Source organism: Patella vulgata, chromosome 4, assembly GCF_932274485.2.
Source record: "Patella vulgata chromosome 4, xgPatVulg1.2, whole genome shotgun sequence".
NCBI classification, from domain to species: domain Eukaryota; kingdom Metazoa; phylum Mollusca; class Gastropoda; family Patellidae; genus Patella; species Patella vulgata.
The window spans coordinates 35,562,670-35,569,296 of record NC_065882.2 but is presented as its reverse complement, the minus strand read 5'-3'; the positions used below and the strand labels follow the sequence as shown (position 1 = coordinate 35,569,296).

General features: G+C 34.7%; 1 long non-coding RNA gene across 1 annotated transcript; it reads left to right on the top strand.

The window, feature by feature from the left end:
* The first annotated feature begins 1,370 nt into the window (after positions 1 to 1,370).
* LOC126817236 (uncharacterized) lies at positions 1,371 to 3,193 on the top strand. Its single transcript, XR_007678901.2, has 3 exons — positions 1,371 to 1,433; positions 1,650 to 1,708; positions 2,093 to 3,193. It is a non-coding gene; the product is annotated as an uncharacterized LOC126817236 (long non-coding RNA).
* The last annotated feature ends 3,434 nt before the right edge of the window (positions 3,194 to 6,627 follow it).

Genomic DNA, 6,627 nt, shown 5'->3' with positions numbered 1-6,627 from the left:
AGGGCACGTAACCTTTCATTTTGGGTAAGCCGACGCATATCAAAATTTGTTTTCTGGTCACTAAAACAATTAAACTGATGTTTCCACCCTGGAATTCAATGCCACAATGACTGTAACATTCAAAGTCAGAGTCGTGCAAATCTTGGGTTGGACCCCCATGATGATCCCAAGCATCACCTGCATTCCATGCGGTAGCTATTGGTGCGTTTGGGCGTCACATGTAACTGGAAATGTTTCTTCTGTTAGGTTTTATAGTGACTTTTTTCGTAGTCATTTGCATATTTTAGTATTATGCCCCCAAAATCAAATATCCCCTACTTTTTTTGAATAGTATATTAATTTCTTTATTGTATACGCTCTCTATTATTCAAATAACATATGTTAGTATATTGTTTTGTTCATCAGATGAATTATGGCTAATTGATTCTTTCATTTGGGATGCCTTATGTCCTATTTATTATTATAGTAGTCTAGATTATGACTTGACTTCGATCGCGGTCAGTGTTACCATAGGAGGTTAATATCTGTGTTTGTACATAGCAATAGTCTCATTTAGGTCTTTTAGAAATTGCTGTGTCAATTCTATGTTTATTTTGTTGTTTATGATATTCTTTGGTTTTATTTTACATTCCCATACTATTTTCAGATAATACAGTATTCCACAAGTTAAAATTGGTGATGCTATATCATGGAACAATAATGTGTATTTGTTAAATTCAAAATTATTATTTATGGAGAACTTTTTTTAGGTAGGTTTGGACGTTTTGTTTACTTTTATTGCCTCACATTGTAGGAAGATATGTTTCATGCATAGGCTGCATCTATTGTTACTATATAGATTTCGCTCGTATAATTTTTGTTTTGTATAGGCAGTGCTTGGTGTGTTAAATGAGAATTACGAGGTCATAGTCGAAAAGGGTATAGGGCATACTAGCAAGTTGTTTCCATATTTTAAAGAAGTCTAGTGTTGGATATTTGTACATAATACTTGGTTTAGTAAAGTCTAATTTGTTTATTTCATTGTAGATGTTTTAATTTTGGTGTGCCAGTAAGATTTATTTTATCACGAAATTGAAGGAAAGTAGTTTTTATGCTTTTATAAATTTGTGATGTATTTACTGTATGTGATAGTTTGTTGAATGCTAACCAAGGCAGTATTCCTTTAAGTGTATACCCAAACCAATACGCAAAGAGCTTAGTCCATGGGTTTATGTTGTTTTTCATAATTATAATTCTTTGGAGTGCCATTGCCCTTATTTTATTTTCAATGTTAGGGACATTTAGACCACTCATATTGAATGGTTGGTGTAGTGTCTTTTGATAGTTTCTGGTGTGTCTTGGTAGATAAATCTAAATATTTCTTTATTTATAGATTTTATAATGTGTTTTGGTGGTGTGATAATTCGGCATGTGTACCATAGTTTACTGAGTATGTAAGTATTTAATACTAGATATTTATCTTTTATTCTTAGTTTATATTTTATCCATTTATATACTAATTTTCTTAGTTTTGCCAGTATGGGTAGCCAGTTTTTTTTCAATATTGTTGTGACCAAACCATATTCCTAGAAGTTTTATTTGTGTTTTTATATTTATTTGTGGAATATCTTTTCTAAGTATAGTAATGTTATTTATTTTTATTAATTCAGTTTTTGATGGATTTACTTGTGATCCAGAAGCAGACCCAAATGATTCTGTCTTCTATAAGGTAAGTGTATGATGTACTGTTTGTTATATTTGAGGATAGATCATCTGCATTCATTTTATACGCTAGATTCTAGATAAACTGTTTTTCGTACAACCTCGCCTTTAAGCCTCAACTACCTTATCTTTACTTAGTATATCCTTCTCCCGTGGCCCTCTAACCACAGAAACTATATTTCATAGAGGTGACCAACAACCCTTCTATTTAACCTGAATACGATCCACCACTCATCATCATCACCGATTTCACGATCCAAAAGAATTGAACCACCAAGCTACGTAATTACTTTTTTTAACTCTATACTCCGCTAACCACGCAACCTTCAGTCCGATCGTAGCAAACTCCTTACGTATTCTAGTCTTTTATTCCTCCTCTGCATGTTTGAAGACTAGGAGGTTCCGGATGACCGAGATATACATATCAACTTATCCCATCAATACAGAAGAAGATGAAACAACCACCAAATCAGCCATCCTGGAGACCATTATCTACTATTCACTTTAAATCGCTCCATAATTATCATCAATCTTTAAACATTCTTAGTAATTAACTCTTCTTTTTTATCATTTTAAACAATTTTTTCTAATCATTTTAGCAATTTTTAACAATCTTTATACTGTACATAAATAAATTTAAAAATCCTGTGACGTCACCATTACTGTATATAAGGCGTCACGAAATGAAATGGGGTTTAACGTCCTACTGTTCTGCTCCTATACTGGGCTAATGAAGACGGGCATACGCCATACAGTGTGCTATGAGTGAAATTTTTGCCCGGGCAGCGGCACTATCGCCTACTCTTATATCGAATTCCAACTGCCAAGGGATCTTTTACGTGCATTCCAATGTATACACAGGACCTCGGTTTTTCGTCTCATCCGAAGGACCAGACAGCTGTCCTTGTCAGGCCCTCCGTTCTGCACCACTGACAAGGGGAAACCACGTCGAAAAATCCAGATGAACTTTCTCGGCCAATGCAGGGATCGAACACCCGACCTCCAGGCTAGCGAGCCAGCGTCTTAACCACCTAGCCACTGTGGCTCCCAATAAGGCGTCACAGGATCATCATAATTTAATCTTGATAAAGGGTATTGCACCCGAAACGTCGACCCATTAAACAATCTTCTACAAGTCTGTTGTGTATTCTGTTGAGCGGGGATTCTTTAATTTTATGTATCTATTGTGTATGGGTTTATGTTTTGGGAGGTATACAGATTCATATAATATTCATGTATGGTGTTTAGTATATCAATATTATTAGGCTTTCAAGCACAAATTATGGCATTGTATGCAAATTTTTATGAATTGTATTCATTTTATATAAAGTTTCTTTGTATATAAGAACAAAAACAAGCCTGTCTTCGTTGATAGATCTCAATACCACAAAAAAATATTGTATCCACCGCCATGTTTAATGGGGTCGTTGCTGATTGGCTACAATTTTTGGAGTTAGATAGAGGTTCTAATCGAGACAAAATAATTAGATTCCTTGACTATATTTTGAATTATTATTGTTTTTAAATGGATTTGAATTATCTTTAACATAAGAGTTAAAGATACATTATGGGAGATTTTTATAAGGAGTTAGCCATTCTTGCTATAACAGTTCAAAAATAGATGATGAAAGAAGAATATATTGAAAATTTCAGTCAAATTACTTTATTCTGAACATAGTTATCACCAGTGTAATTTTTGACTAGAAATGGGATTGAATTCCATCTTCACCGATTCTTAGTATGGCCGATCGTTTGATTGACAGGCGTTAACTCCACCTACATAATCTCTGCTGTCTTTTGTCTGCTGTCATCATATCCGAATTTGTGTTTTACCTTTTTGGATTTTTTTAACAATTGGACAAAATGAGTGAGAGGGTAAATTTTCATTCTTACTTGTATTTTGGGCATGCATTAAATCAACTGAATATAGGACATAATATTATAATACAATTATGATAAATCTGATAGGGCCTACACCAGTGGCGTCGTGCCTATTGCCATTGGGGAAATAAAAATATTTTAATTGAGATTATTAAGACAGAAGACCTATCCGTCTGTATTAGTCATCACACGGTCTCCAGGAATTGTATAATTTGTCATTATCTGTGTTTAGTTTATTGCACTTTAAATAGTTTAGATATCATTTGTTAAGGCATCGCTCAACAGCGGCCTCATTTCGTACACTATCATTTAGCCTCGATCCGGGAGTATGACATCTGAAGCCTAAATAAAGACTTGCAATAATCAGATTTAGCTCTTTGTCTCCAGAATAACTTTGCCCTTCAATAAAAATAGGGCGACACGAGGTCGACTTCAACTAGGATCAATTTTTAGGGAGAAGTACATAACAGTTAAAATAGCTTTGCCTAGTTTCTCATATAAAAATGTAGAAATACGTCTTCCAGTCTTATTCACATGTCTAATTTTCACATTTCCCTTTGAGCCTCACACTGAGTCCCACGTGTTTGTTTATGTACGGTAAATCTGTCTCCAGATCTAGAATAACTTCGCCCTTCAATAAATATAGGGCGACACTTTTGGAGGGCGAAATCAGCAGTGGTTGGGCAACTATTTCGCCCGCATCGCAAACTAGTTCGAACCCTGGGGCTGGGATGGCCAAGTGGTATAGAGTGCCGCGCTTTGATCTCTAGCTGGCCTGTCACCTCTGACTTGCGACTGTGGTTTCGATCCCTGTTGTGAGCATATGTGGCTTGGAGATAGGTGCACCTTTTCAACCTCGTGGGTTTTACTTCGGGTACTCCGGTTTCCTCTGACAGGAAAGACCCCTGCGCGTGCGCTAATATAATGAAAATGAAAAATAAGACTTGTCTGCGATATCACATTCGGTGGAAGTGGACATTAAACACTGAGAACAACTGTATTGAAACGTAGCATTATTAATAAAATTCAGAAGTAGTATATCCATATAAGTGTGTTTATTTTTAGTGAAATCTATTTCTATATGTCTTATAAGGATTATGAATTTAGCTGTTCGAGTTATCAAAATTCATTGAAAATCAATATACTTGTTCGTCTCAAGACCTTAACTCTGTTTACCAATCTAAAATCAATCGGATGATAACTTTGGTCTCTAGAGCATCCACAAGATTTTTCAAAGTGATCAAGGACCATAACTCTGGCAGTAATTATCGTTGAAAATCAATAGGATTCTTCGTCTCATGACCTTAAATACTGTATATCAATCTGAGGTCAATTGGATGATAACTTTAGACTAGAGCGTACAAGATTTTTCAAAGTGATCAAGGGCCATAACTTTGGCAGTAATTATCGGAAATCGTTGAAATTCAATAGGATTCTTCGTCTCATGACCTTAAACACAGTTTATAAATTTAAAGTCAATCGGAAATTAACTTTAAATTGCATGTGGATGCCGGACCGACGGACGGGGGTCGACAACAATATATTACCACATTTCAATGTGGGCGTATAAAAAGGCTTTTACCCTGTGATCCTGGAACGCACCCTGGAATAAATACTTTTATATAGTCTACACATTCTTGTCAATGTGTTCCTACTTGCTAGGGGATTTCGTGTTGGGAAAATTTCAGAATCATAATAAGTTTCTTTTTAAAATCAATGCAATCGCCCAATTTATTACCAGCTTTGAAATTAATACACTTGGATGACAAAAATAACAAATTTATAGCAGTGTTTGTTATTTTAAATTAAAATCATAATATATGCACAATGCTTAATTTATTTCATTAACATAAATATAGCAACACCTAACTAAACCATGAAAATCATTCTATTCCAATATAAATAAGACATATCTAAAAATTCAAACTTGTTGACTAAAACAATATTTGGAGAAATTATGTATATTGTTTTCTCATAGATTGACATATGAACCCTAATTTGTTTTACTAGTTCTGCCTGGCAATTTACACATTTATCGCAAGGTTATCGGTTTACAGATGATTGCCTCCCAATTGAAACAAAGAAAACAATAACTTAGTGTTTATAGGCATTAAGAACAAGAATCTAGGTATCATACTTATTACTAACATGTAAAATGGAAAATCACTTTCAAAAAATAGTAAGTGGAGGCTAATTATTAACCCTAAAACCTATTATGTTCATATTTATATTTATAAGCCAGACTATCGAATTCAGGGGAAGATAACTCTGTCTGAAACCACTCTTCATTCAGTCAATATTTACGGAAGAATAACGTTGCTAATATTATTTTAATGTTCACTGTGCAAACTGCACGCAGCAGTTCAAAATATGTATTTTAATTTTACAATTTACATTGTTCCACAATACCAATGTCAAAGTGTTAAAAAAAAAATATAGAATACACTTTTCAGTAATACAAAATACAGTATAATAGTTATTTTGCACATCACACTTCTCCATTCTGCATTATAAATAAATGCATAATAAAACTTGGCACATTATATGGAAGCTACGAAGAAACTCATTTTCATACAGAAAAAAGTCTTATCAATCTACACTCAGAGCCATTAAAAACGCAATGCTTAATTCGTGAAATATTCTGGTAAAGGTTTTCTTGGGCTTTCCTATCGTATGGCACATAGGTGAAACTTGTGATGGATCTCTTTTTGTGGAGTTCTCGGTAATGAACTTTGTTCGTGCAAACGCAACACTTGTCTTTTTTCACGATTTTAAGCAGTCCCATGTCACACGTTTTGCACGTGCATTCCCTGCACTCTGGCCCTTTAAATACAGATCAAAATTTCAACATTCATCACTTCGGAAAAACGCCACGCCTTACACAAGAAAACAGGAACAGAGCTATAGGCATGCTGGATCGGGGGGCTACATAGGTAGCCATCGCCAGACACTTTAACCCTTAACCGGTCGACGTCATTTTAACGTTATGACGTTAAGTGGTCAGGCTAAATAAAGGCGAACGTGAAATATTTTGTATGCCTATTT